Source organism: Cydia pomonella, chromosome 7, assembly GCF_033807575.1.
Source record: "Cydia pomonella isolate Wapato2018A chromosome 7, ilCydPomo1, whole genome shotgun sequence".
Taxonomy (NCBI): Eukaryota; Metazoa; Arthropoda; class Insecta; order Lepidoptera; family Tortricidae; genus Cydia; species Cydia pomonella.
In genome coordinates, this window is record NC_084709.1 from 22,556,599 (window position 1) to 22,570,777 (window position 14,179).

General features: G+C 35.0%; 1 protein-coding gene across 4 annotated transcripts in view; it reads left to right on the plus strand.

Annotated features, from left to right (window-relative positions):
• Positions 1–2,759: 2,759 nt before the first annotated feature.
• Positions 2,760–14,179, plus strand: part of LOC133520149 (uncharacterized) — an 82,591-nt gene continuing 71,171 nt past the window's right edge. Inside the window, exon 1 of one of the 4 annotated variants that reach the window (XM_061854517.1) lies at positions 2,760–3,070. The gene's annotated coding sequence lies outside the window, so the exon portion shown is untranslated. Of the gene's footprint in view, positions 3,071–3,251; positions 3,336–9,139; positions 9,261–14,179 lie in introns of those variants that run through there. The other 3 variants (XM_061854520.1, XM_061854518.1, XM_061854519.1) reach the window with 3 other exon arrangements.

Consider the following 14,179-nt stretch of genomic DNA (forward strand, 5'->3'; position numbering starts at 1 on the left):
TGTGAAAATCCAATGCGGGTAAAAAGCCGTTTAAATGTTTGTCCGTATTGAATTTACACACTGTAGGTATGTGTTTATTTAGCAGCAGCAATTTTAGGACGAAAGCATCAAATAGATGTGTCTTAATTTACATATTGTGTAGAATTTATTCATGAAATACGAATGCAGTTTTGTTATTAAAGTATTTACATTTATTTTATGATTATAAAAAAGTGTAGCTGTCACATCGAAAATATATATTTATTGAGAGATAAATAGACATTCAAGTAAATTTACATTTTCTTTGTGACGTTCCTTTTAAGTACATAAACTTTTACATTTTCAAAATAATAACGGTTAATTGTAGGTACCAATATTTATTAGGGTTCCGTACCTCGAAAGGAAAAAACAGAACCCTTACAGGATCACTTTGTTGTCCGTCCGTCCGTCTGTCTGTCCGTCAAGACCCTTTTTCTCAGGAACGCGTGGAGGTATCAAGCTGGAATTTATATTAAATACTCAGGTCTACTGTCCCTTGAGCTGTGCAAAAATCATACTTCTAAGCCAACGCAATCAAATGATGCAGCCGTTTATGCCGCAACTTTCCGCAAATTTTCGACACTCGCAAGGGAATCAAAACCTACAGGGTACTTCCCGTGAACTCAGAATCTTGAAATTTGGTACGAAGCAACATCTTATAGCACAGATAAACGAAAAATTGCGAAAACCGTAAATTTTTATACGGAACCCTCGGTGCGCGAGTCCGACTAGCACTAGCCTGGTTTTTTTTTTCATTATAACGGTGGCAAACAAACGGTAAACATACGGTCCGCCTAAATGGTAAGCAGTCTTCGTAGCCTATGTACGCCTGCAACTCCATAGAAGTTACATGCGCGTTGCCGATCCTAACACTCCGCAGCCTCGTTGAGCTCTGGCAACCTTACTCACCGGCAGGAACCAAACACCATCGGCCCGATTCCAACTTTATGATACTTGTGTCAAATCAAGTGGAAATTCAAGGAATTTTGCCAGACTTGCGGTAAGTGGGTGCTTGTGGCTGTGCAGGAGTGGAAGATAACGATAACGAAGCTGGCCATATCTGTCCGATTTATGAAGACGACGTTTAAATATCCTATACCCCATCTTATCCAAGGGGGTACCCTGTCTTGCGCTATAGATGGGGTAAGATGGGGAGTTTTTTTTTTTTGAAAGTTGACTATGAGAAGTTTTTTTTTTGACTGATTATAATTAAAGGAAGAAAGACTGATTATTTTCTTTATAAAAGTTCATACATTGTGCAATTATTTATTTTTGGGTTTTATTTATGAAATACCTTAAAAAACCCAGAGGGTAAACTAGGACTTGTTGGGATTAGTCCGGTTTCCTCACGATGTTTTCCTTCACCGAAAAGCGACTGGTAAATATCAAATGATATTTCGTACAGTGTCTAAAAACTCATTGGTACGAGCCGGGGTTTGAACTCATGACCTCCGGATTGCAAGTCGCACGCTCTTACCGCCAGGCTTACAGCGCTAATCAAATATTTATACTATTAAATATAATTTCACTGACCAGCAACTGACGGTTATTACATTTATTAATCGGTAAATCTTTACCAGCCTATATAGTCGGTAGTGAACCTGCCGACGAAGCAGAAGGGCATTTATTTGTCTGTTTATGACGAATATTTGTTCCTGAGTAATGGATGTTATGCATGTATCTTAGTATGTAAATCGTCGGCTAGTAGCCGTAGTAGAACCTTTGCTTAGTTTGGGGCTAGATCGATCAGTACTTAAGGTTGTCCCCGTTAGCACCAGTTTGCTTAGTTAAGCTCTTCAAGCAAATAGCTCGCGAGCAAGGCGAATAAACATATTCTTATAAAGAAATAAGTATTTTTCCATAAACCCGGACCCTGTGACCTAGTATGTCCTTAAACTATGTCCAAAAGAGAGGTATGGGCACTGTGAATAACATATCGCTTTTTGCGGTAGGGCTAGGGCATAGCACGGCGGATGTCATTCCAGATCTAGAGGGGCTCTGCTCTAGGTCTGGAATGACATCCTGGGGCCCAGCAGAGCCCACCTTACTACTCATAGTGTTATGTTCCTGCCGGTGAGTAAGGTAATAAGGTTGCCAGAGCTCAACGAAGGTGCGGAGTGTTAGAGTCGGCAACGCGCATATAATTCCTCTGGAGTTGCAGGCGACCATAGGCTCCGGAGACTCAGATTTCAGATTTCAGACTCGTTTCCTTTCGTTTTTATTATGAAATATTACAAGTACGCATTGCAGTTACACGTTATTTTACTAATCACGTTATTATATTATATCCGTTCGAGCTTTTGAAGTCATAAACTTGCTTATTTATTTTTAGGTTCAATAAGTTAGAAAGCCTTGTAATTTATTAAATAATAAAGAGGCCCTTGGCAATTCACGATACTTCAACAACAATCTTATTTTTCAACATTATATTGTTGATTAGGTATTAAATGAATTTCACAATACATCCTTCCAAACACAACAAAAATCGGTAGCATAATAAGCCTTGAAATACACAATCCGCTCGTGACCCGGCAACATTGATCCAATACTAAATAATAAGCAGTAATCATAAAGAAAGGGTTATGTAATGAAACCATGAATGGGAGCGGCGAGCGTGCAGAGAAAAAACGCCCTAAGTGAGCATCCTATTTGTACGAATCAGTGGTCTTTTTTTCCTTGAGTCTTACATTGGTGATCTGCAGGTTTTGGCGGGAAACCCACTCAGTTGCAGTAGAGTCGGCGCGCGCGATCCACGCGTTCGTTCTTTAGTTATTCTAAGCCCGATGCGATCGCGAACGCGACGTTTTGTCTCCGTCTTTCTGTTTTGACAATTCGTTTAAATGGAAGTATTGAGGACTAACCTCGTTTCCCGTTGTATCTATTCTCTTTAACATGGTGTGACTATGCTTTGTTGACGTACAAAAGCAATGTTAGCTCTACTTTCCTAAGTTAAACAAAAGTGAATAAGTTTTCTAAAATTCTGAAGTCGTTCAGCTACAGAACTAGAAGCAACCGTTAGTGTTACTGTACATTTAATTATCTAGAAAGATAAGTAAGTATTTTTCAATTTCAGCCTGAACATATAAAGGTCGTTTAACAATCTAACTATCTAACAGAAAATTACGATTGTGATGTAACTAATCAAATCATCATTAACGAAAAACATACCATTAACGAAGACAATTAACGCGGAAACATGTCATTAACTTAATCAAGTAACGGCAAATCATGAAGCTTTTTATGTGCATCGTCAGTATAGTGCTAATGGAAATGGACTGAAAGTGGCTGTAATAAGAAGCACTCATGAGTTGAGACAGGTAGGTTTGATAATAATTATTGATGTACCTAATTTATGCCTTATAAGTAAACATGTCGTATTTAGATACACGTGCAGTAGGGTTGCCATTACCACCAGTCCTTTTATATACATCGTACTATATTTTAGTAAATTGTACTACATATTATCCCAACACAATATGTTATGTACTATATTTTCAGCACTAAAAAAGGTGTCACGGTTTATTCCCCCTTTGTTACTAGTTACCACCAAGTTGTTACCAGTGGTAACTACTGGGATTTTTTCGGGAAAAGGTTGTATTTGTTTTTCCCAGTAGTTACCGCCAACATTTTGCTATCGTTCAATGCTAATAAAAATAGTAGAAATAGGATAGCATAAATATAGAGTGCTTTAATAAATAATTATAAGTCGATTAGTGTTTCAGTAAACCGCCTTAAAAGTGCTCAAGAATATTAAAACCGGTGCAAATGCAAAAAAATAAATATTTAAGGAGAAATTAACGTATGGATAAACTAGTTCTAGTCACCACCAAACCGAGTTGGTTGTAACTACTGGGATTTTTTCCAAGTTACCACTAGTTAAAGGTGGGGAAAAAATTCCCAGTAGTTACCACTGGTAATAACTTGCTGGTAAGTAGTGTGAATAACCCAGTATCTCCGATATCGCATCGTATGCGACTTGGATTTTTAAACGCAGCAGTTCGCCTCAAATCGGTGTACTATTTTTTTTTTTCATTTTCCTAGTAAATATTTTGACAAAAATATAAATTTTTCTTTAGAAAAAAGTGGCAACCCTAACGTGCGGACAAAATCCACGACAAAGGCGTCGTCAGTATGTATAATCAAGCAAAAAAAACATCCACAACACGCTTCGTCAAAATATGCATAGTACCTACAAAATATATATCCACAACAGGTTTCGTCAACTGCTCATCTAGCACCTACGTATACGAGATGATCCGTATGACGGTTCTTCAAAATCACTTTTGAATAGACTTAATTACTAAAATAATTGAAGAGACAGGTTTTTTTTCCTTTTTTTATTACTTAATTGTTACATTTCTAAATTAAAAATGTAAAAAAAGTCTTCATACATTTGACATTGACAGTTGCTCCATACAAAAATGAACTCCGACCGGTTTGGCCTAGTGGGTAGTGACCCTGCCTGCGAAGCTGATGGTCCCGGGTTCAAATCCTGGTAAGGGCATTTATTCGTGTGATGAGCATGGATATTTGTTCCTGAGTTATGGATGTTTTCTATGTATTTAAGTATTTATAAATATTTATATATTATATATATCGTTGTCTAAGTACCCTCAACACAAGCCTTATTGGGCTTACTGTGGGGCTTAGTCAATTTGTGTTATAATGTCCTATAATATTTATTATTAAAAATGAACTGTCTTAGGGATCATCATTTGCGTCAAGTATAAGCTTAAAAACAAAATATTAATATAAAATCACCCGAACTAAATGTGCCACAAAATACCTACTTTTGGCACATTTGGTTCAGATGAATCTGGCGGCAATCCCTCGCTGTTACAGCTAGTGATAGATATTTGCGGGACCAGGAAAGAATCAGAGCGAGGGTCGCCTGTGTTGTCATTTTTATAAAATGTAACCTTGTACACAATTTTTTTCGAAAGTTTGTTTAGGCCACTAGCGAGTTTCACGCCTGTATCGAAGGTAAAGTCACGGACTTTAATTGCTGAGCCCCTTAGGGTTTACTTTACTTGATAACCAAATTAGCTTGAGCCGTACATGGGTCAACGATTAGTCTGTGACCGTACAACAGTCACAAATGAAACGTTTATTGACATCTATGGTAAACATCTCTACAATGAACGTGGCACCAATAATTCAATGTTTACCACAACTCCTGTAAAATAATTATTTAACATCAGGATTTAAACACCTGCAACATTGTACCATAAACAAGCATGGATCATGCTTAAGTTTGACATTTAATTAATTTCGGTCTGTTAATTTTAAAAAGAAATGGCTCTCTACCTACTGTCCATGATTAGAGAAAAAAAACTTAGTTTTAATTTGTTAATTATGTTGAAACCTGTGATATTAAACGTCAGAAACATAAAAGACGAATAGGGCTTTCAACTTTTAACAGTTTTTACGCACAGAACGGTAGAAATTTTACCGTAATCAGTGAAATATCAAAAATACTCTAAAAAATCACTTACCTAAATGTTTCATGGTGGTCAATGTTCAACGGCAGCGCCGTTTATGGTAACGAAGAACAAAGATTGAATTCCCATACTCATAGATTAGTATATGTTATTACTGTAAAATAAATTGACGGCAATTTTCAAAGTAAACAACCGTAAGTTACGAATTCCATTACTCCATTAATCACACACCTCTAATAGTCTTTTAAGTTCCTGCACCTCATTAAAGTACAGCTCAAAGCATTGTGTGTCTATGGGGCACACGAATTGTTTGTATAGAGATTTGGGTAAGTAGTTGACACGACACAGCTGTCCCCGCTCTTTTGTCACGTGACGATTTATCCTACTTACAGTAAACAGTTAATAGAAGTGCAGTTCTGAAGAGCACACATCACACAACGCAAAACATCCGTAGAAGAGTTCTACGGAAGGTGATGGTAAGGAAATAAATCTCCATGTACCAAAAACTGTCATCAAAAAACCTTAAATAGGTGGCGCTACAATACCTAGAATACTTGAACAAAAAAATCAAATCATAGACAGCGCACTTCACTCCGTCAATAGCGCCTAGGTTCTTAGCTACTCTAGCGCTACTCTGGAGAGATTTGGAACTATTATTTAAGAGATTTTACTCCTCTTAATTCCACACTCCATAATCTCTTCTTTTCTCATGCCTTTCTCTTTTTATCTGCCAAATACGAATAGAAGGTTTTATCACAATCAAAATGTTACCTATTTACTTAAAAATTAAGAACATAAGATTAATTGCTTTAGTGTATCCAAACAGTCTAAGATAAGTCTAAGAAAAAAACGTGTCCTTTAGTTTGACATCCAAAACAGATGGCGCTGTACTGTGCCATGTTTGCGGTAACTGAATTGTCAAACGTCAACGTTTGACGATCAGAGTTACCGCAAGTGTATGGAGCTGTACAGCGCCATCTCGTTTACCTATCAAATTAGAAGGACGTTGTCTTAGATTTAATGCATCTTACTTAATCAATGTATCTTTGGCGCATCCTGTGGACACTCACACTTCCGGTTAAGTAACGTCTTTGACATGTTAACTTCATAATTTTCTGCTTATATAATGACTAATGACACTTATTAAGTGTTACATTTACATTTCTTTATCATAAATAGATATTGTATAATATTATAATTTATTGTTGATTAGTTAGTTAGAAATAATTCAGCGTATTTATATATTATATATATCGTCGTGTAGTATCCGTAATACAAGTCTTATTGAGCTTACTGTGAGACTAGTTCGTACCGTGAAAATTTGTCCCATACTTTTTTTTTAATATTATAGGACATTATTACACAAATTGACTAAGCCCCACAATAAGCTCAATAAGGCTTGTGTTGAGGGCACTTAGACAACGATATGTATAATATATGAATATTTAAAAATATTATACAGGACAAAATATCCATACTCATCACACGAATAAATGCCCTTACCAGGATTTGAACCCGGGACCATCAGCTTCGTAGGCAGGGTCACTACCCACTAGGCCAGACCGGTTGTCATTTTATACATATGTATTTATTTAAAAAACACATCAAGCATTTTTGAGAAGTAATATTAGGTACTTGGATATTTAGCTTTTGTCTGTGGCCAAACCTAACCCATATACTTTAACATGCTATTAACTACGGCCCGGCTTAAGGCCCTATCTACTTCGCTTAAATAACTGCTGCATTTTTAATATTCATTTTTTTATACGTCCTAAAAGCGTGTCAGAAAACGTAAAGCTTTGCAAACATTTTCAGTCAGTAACTAAATTAACCATCATATTCATAATCTTTTATCACACCGCGGTAGAAAAAACAACTTGTTACAGTCTAATATGTAGTATCTTATGGACCCTAATAGGGTACGGCAAACATTTGCTTTAATTAACTATTAAACAACTAAATAGCTTTACAATTTTAGGAGATCAAAACTTTCTTATTATATGGCTATACGCATGAAAAATATTTTATAATTTTCGTTCATTAACAATTAAACAATTTCCTCCCGCGAACGCTTCGGCTGTGGAATGAGCTTCCTGCCGAGGTTTTCCCGAGGGGTTACAGTATTCTTCAAAAAAGGAGCGTACAGGTTTTTAAAGGGTCGGCAACGCGCATGTAACACCTCTGGTGTTGCAGGCGTCCATAGGCTACGATGACTGCTTACCATCAGGCGGGCCGTGTGCTTGTTTGCCACCGTCGTGGTATTAAAAAAAACGAAATGAATACAAAAATGTAAAATTTGCAATTGTAACATTTTTGTAAAGATATTCGAGTTTAAAAACGTAAAATATTATCTTCTTTCTAATTGACAATGTATATTTAACACGTTTAACATATACCTACCTCATATATCAAGCTGAGTGAAGACCTTTTAGCGCAATTTTCTATGTGAGTACAATTAAATATTAATCTAAATTTTGTAACTTTTTGTGCTAATAAATATTTCTTATATTTCTTATTCTTATAAATAAAATAAAATCTCACGGGAAGTAGAATCGATTGTCATCTTCCAATAAATTCATGCTTGGAGCTAATTATCCTCACAGTGTCTTCGATATTTGCAAGTCAAAAATTTATCTGCAACCACAGAATTTACCAGGAAATGAATTTTTGTCGAAAAATACCTTCGCTGAGTCATTTAAGGTAACTTAGAAAAGTATTTTTAAACAGAACTGAAACTGAGTCACTTACGGTAATTTTGCAAAAAAATAATTATTTTAAATGAAACTGACTAAAGTTAGTCAGTCCACTTAGTCATCGTCATGAGGATAAATAGCGTGGCGTGTGACATGCGCAGGAGATTACTGTGTTCAGTTGACCGCGCATGTGTTGCCGCAGACATATATTTAAATAGATGACTATGGAATTGTCAATATCAGAGTGATTTATGTAGCTTGTGTCTGTACCTTACGTATTTCCCGATATACAAAAAATTGACTTCAATCTTCTCCTCACCACTAAACATTATTTGTAATAACAATAAATGACAAAATAAAAGCAAAAAATACATAGTTAATTACAGATGAAACTTCTATATAACCAAACAACATAATGAAAAAAACGCACTTTATGACTGTGTTCACTCTGATTAAGTATTATGTGTGTAGATAAGTACTAGAAAAATACGTACCAGGCTCTAAGGATGTAAAGGTGAAAGGATACAAGGTTGAGTGTTTGTACCCACTTTCAACTGACCCCTAATATAAAAGTAACATTCGAGAAAACACATGTAGATTCAAGATAGTTTATTTAACCTCGGTATAAATACACGATGGCCCAAACATAGGTTGACAATGACAAATATTTACTGTGCATATTGTTCATAATTTTAAAAAATGTTTGGTTATAAGAGTTTTAATTTATTTATTTAAAATATGTTTACACGACATATGAAATTATGAAATTTTATAAAAGACGAGTAAGTAAGAAAAATATTTCTAAACATTTTTTGTCGACGTATGTTTGAACCACCTTCCAACCTCGGGGATGAACACTTATTTGAATTTGACCACAAACGTATTGCTTGTGTTATGCAGATCATGATTAGTTAGACCTCTTTGTTCATAAGTAGTCTATTTAAGTTACATATCTATGGTTTACGCCTAACTAGCTACTTCTAGCAGTGGAACATTGCATCTCCACACATTGCGCGCGCGCAGCTCCGTGTCCGATCGGAAGTGTTTTTGTTGATTGTTTAACTTCGTGAGGTAATAAGGAAATCATCTTTACGTGATTGGTGAATTGGTAACTATTGTGTATTGTAATTTGTTTGATTATAGTATGGATATTTTGCTGTAAAATATACGTGTAAAATGTGGTATATATCGAGAACTGTATTTTATACAAAATGCAAAAGACTAAAAGTTTACGATTTCGTTGTCATTTACATTGAAATTACTATTCAAACCGGGTTTTTAACATGTACATACCTATTTTTGTTTTTCTGAGTTACCGGTATTTTGGCACTATTGCAAATGACATCTTAAGAGGAAACAGCCGCTTCTCTTTACAAACGTAGCCCCCCTTTTCCTCTCTGAATATTGACATTATGGAAAATATTTTTATATAATTTAATGTATTTACTTTTGACTTTTTTCGAATTTATGATTATTGTAAAAATTAGGAGCGGAAAACAGATTTCACTCAATTTTTTGAATTCTAATTTAATATTCCAAAAAAGTCTAACGTAAGGGCATAGCTGTGGCTGATACACAACAAATTCTGTCAAAATATTTTCAATAATGTTAATATCCAGAGACAAAAATGAAGACTATTTCGCGCAGGGGCCTCCACTTTTGTCTTTACATGTACGTACATGATAAATACTCTCGTAAGTACATGATAAATACTCCGCTTTAAATGGTACTTATATATATCACCCGCCCTAATGGCTCAGTTTTATTGGTCGAGGGCCCGCGTTGCGGGACGCGGGAGTTTTCTATAAAGCATGACAGGGCCCGCATTCGAAGAACTGAGGGCCTACCGCGAACCACGTTCGGCGGGTTGCCTCCCTGTCACACTTACGTACGAATTTACAAGTGCGACAGAGAGGCAACACGTCGAACGTGGTTCGTGGTAGGCCCTCTGTTTTCATTGGTCGATAGGGCCCGTATGCGAGGTGTGGGAGATTTCCGAAATACATCCCAGTATAGATAGAGGACATTAATAAATAGTCACATCTATGACTAAAATCAGATTCATACTACAAGCGTTTAATTTATTTTAGAGGTTCAATGAACGCATTCAGTTTTTGTAGATCTGTAAAACGACTTAATTGGTTCATCGCCTTTTTTGCAAGACTGGCTTAAAGCTGATTGCCAAAATTAATTCCTATTACCCTGACTCGTGGACCCAAAACTTAGTTAAAAAGCTAATGGAGTCAATAAAGATTTTTTGACCGTCATTAACATCAAAAGTGCAATAAAATCAAGAAAGTCTCAAGTTTGAGAAAAATATGTTTGTTATGTATCGTGTATAACTAATTTACATAAAATAAAAACCGACGAAGAGACTCAGTTTGCCGTTGACCAAAAGTGCAGTAAGGGACTCGAAACATCGGGATGTGTTTTAATTTCGTTGTAGGTGATATAATCCGTTAAAAAAATGTAACCCCTTTTTATATTTAGACCCGGATTTAAATATGTTCAAAAATAATAATAATAACTATCGCGGTAACCGAAGACCATATTGAAATATGTGTATTTTATCAAATATTATGTAGGAGCTAAAACTTAAACATTTGCGGAATTTATTTATTCAAATGTTACCAATAGCCAACAGTTTAGCAATATTGTTGCCTAAATATAGAAACTCGTCTTGCCCAAATGATATATATTCAAATGTAAAAATAACGGTTTGGTAAAAATAGAAACAGTTCGTTAATCTTCAGATTAACATACTTAATTGTTACATTCGGATTGTATTATTATTATTTTTTTATTTATCAAAAAAAAATTGGTACAATATAGGTACATTTACATAATATTTCGCCAAACATAACGTTTATCGGCGAATGTTGCACTCACTTAGAGTTTTTGTGTACCCGATCTTATCTTATGAACTATTTATTTATCTAAGTATTTATGATTATGACTTATTCTAAGTACCATATGTATGTAGGTGTGTATTGTTTTTCTTATCTGTAAAACTAGTTTAGTTTATCATATTTTGGTAAAACAAACAATATAAAAGCGGCATATTCAAAATAACATGGTAAATACGGCAATATAATTATAAAGCTGTTTTTAGGGTTCCGTAGCCAAATGGCAAAAAACGGAACCCTTATAGATTCGTCATGTCCGTCTGTCTGTCCGATTCTGTCACAGCCACTTTTTTCCGAAACTATAAGAGCTGTACTGTTCAAACTTAGTAAGTGGATGTATTCTATGAACCGCATTAAGATTTTCACACAAAAATAGAAAAAAAACAATAAATTTTGGGGGTTCCCCATACTTAGAACTAAAACTCAAAAAATCTTTTTTCATCAAACCCATACGTGTGGGGTATCTATGGATAGGTCTTCAAAAATGATATTGAGGTTTCTAATATAATTAGTTTGTGAAATTAAATCTAAAATGAATCTAATGTGAATGTAATCTAAAATGAATAGTTTGCGCGAGAGACACTTCCAAAGTGGTAAAATGTGTGTCCCCCCCCCCCCGTAACTTCTAAAATAACAGAATGAAAAATCTAAAAAAAATATATGATATACATTGCCATGTAAACTTCCACCGAAAATTGGTTTGAACGAGATCTAGTAAGTAGTTTTTTTTTTAATACGTCATGAAATTAAAAAAAAAAATTTTTTTTTCAACATACTCATACATGTGGGGTATCTATGGATAGGTCTTCAAAAATGATATTAAGGTTTCTAATATCATTTTTTTCTAAACTGAATAGTTTGCGCGAGAGAACCTCCCAAAGTAAAAAAAAGTGTGTCCCCCCCCCCCCGTAACTTCTAAAATAACAGAATGAAAAATCTAAAAAAAATATATGATATACATTGCCATGTAAACTTCCACCGAAAATTGGTTTGAACGAGATCTAGTAAGTAGTTTTTTTTTAATACGTCATGAAATTTAAAAAAATTTTTTTTTTCAACATACCCATACATGTGGGGTATCTATGGATAGGTCTTCAAAAATGATATTAAGGTTTCTAATATCATTTTTTTCTAAACTGAATAGTTTGCGCGAGAGAACCTCCCAAAGTAAAAAAAAGTGTGTCCCCCCCCCTGTAACTTCTAAAATAACAGAATGAAAAATCTAAAAAAAATATATGATATACATTACGATGCAAACTTCTAACGAAAATTGTTTTGAACGAGATCTAGTGAGTAGTTTTTTTTAATACGTCATAAAATTAAAAAAAAAATTTTTTTCGTCAAACCCATACGTGTGGGATATCTATGGATAGGTCTTCAAAAATGATATTTAGGTTCCTAATATTTTTTTTTCTAAAGTGAATAGTTTGCGCGAGAGACACTACCAAAGTGGTAAAATGTGTGTCCAAAGTGGTAAAATGTTGAACGAGATCTAGTAGTTTAAGTAGTTTTTTTTAATACGTCATAAAGGAACCCTTCATGGGCGAGTCCGACTCGCACTTGGCCGCTTTTTTTTTGTATTATACCTTAAAAGTCTAATAAAAATATAATTGAAGAAAACCTTGGAAATGAAAAAATATTTATTTTCAGTGCAGAGCTCCCCATTTCCAATACAAAATGAAGACTAAGATAAGTTGGCAGCCATTTTCATAGCCCAGACGGTGCACGGGTTATTTTAAACGTCAAACTTCTGTCAAATTGACGTTTACTTGACACTTGCACCATCTGGGCTAGCAAAATCGCTGCCAACTTATCTTGGTCTGACTCTAGCGTGTTCTTGGCAGTGAATGTACCTATTAGGTAGCTAAATTAGTTATAAAAACTATAAAATTTACAAGTAGCATAACTTGGCAATTTTATTAAAAACACGCCTTAAATGTTTAGTTCATTGTTCAACTCTAGATGCTTAATAAATTGTAATTTTCTGTGTCTCTAGAGTTTTTGAGCTGTTTTGACTGACTTCAATATTATTTTGACCATTTCTGGTTTTATCTTAATATTCTGGCTAAGATCCTGTTTTGATCCTGTTAGTGTTTATTTGTCACTGCAAAAAAGCCGATATCAAACCAGTTATTTAAAACCTACACATGCAAATCTGAAGCATATAAGATTAGGTTTTTTGATTATATGGAGCCTGCTGTGTTTTTTTCCCTATTAGGTTGGCATTATTCTTAGACTCTGCAGACGTAGAAATATTTATAACACTTATAAACTAGTCTCGAAATCCCTAGGTCCCTCCCCACAATAGATACCCATCCCGTACTTACATTTGTCTACAATTTACCCCACAGGGAACGATTTTCCGTATACAAATTTATTTAATTACATTATCCATTATAATCCAGGAGGGGCACTGGCAAGTAGGTTCGTTACATAATTTTTTTTTTGGCGTAGTAAAATTTATAATACTTATATTATAAACTACTATCGCAGTCCCTGCTATACTAGATACCTACCCACCCCATACTCACAGTTGTCTACAGTTTACCCCACAGGGATCGATTCTCCGTATACAGATTAAATTACTTACATTATCCGTTATAATCCAGGTTTGGCACTGGCAGGCAAGTTCAATTCGTTTCAATATTTTTTTCTTCAGTAAATACCTACCATGTATTTTGCGGGAATGGATAAAGTGCTTATTTATCTATCTATCTATGCCAAGTTTAATCCAAATTGTTGAGCCATATTTGCGTGATTGAGCAACAAACATCAAAAACATACAATTTCACATTTTTATTACAAATATATTTTGGTATTTTTATAACGCCAACCATCCGAAAACATGTTTTTAATGAACGCCAATACCTACATTAGAAAGGTCATCGTCTCGCGGTACGATTATGATTATCGCACTTGTCTACTTCACAGCGTGATAGTGACAATTCGGTCTCTTTCGCGAAGTGCACAGTGTTAAAAGTGACACTTTTATCACATGGATAAAGCCATCCATGATCGCCTTCAGAGGCTTAGCACAAATGCACCGCAACAATATCCTGCGAGTGACATAGACTATTCGTCCCTCTCTAGAGTTACAAGTAAAAAAATACGGGTAGTTTAT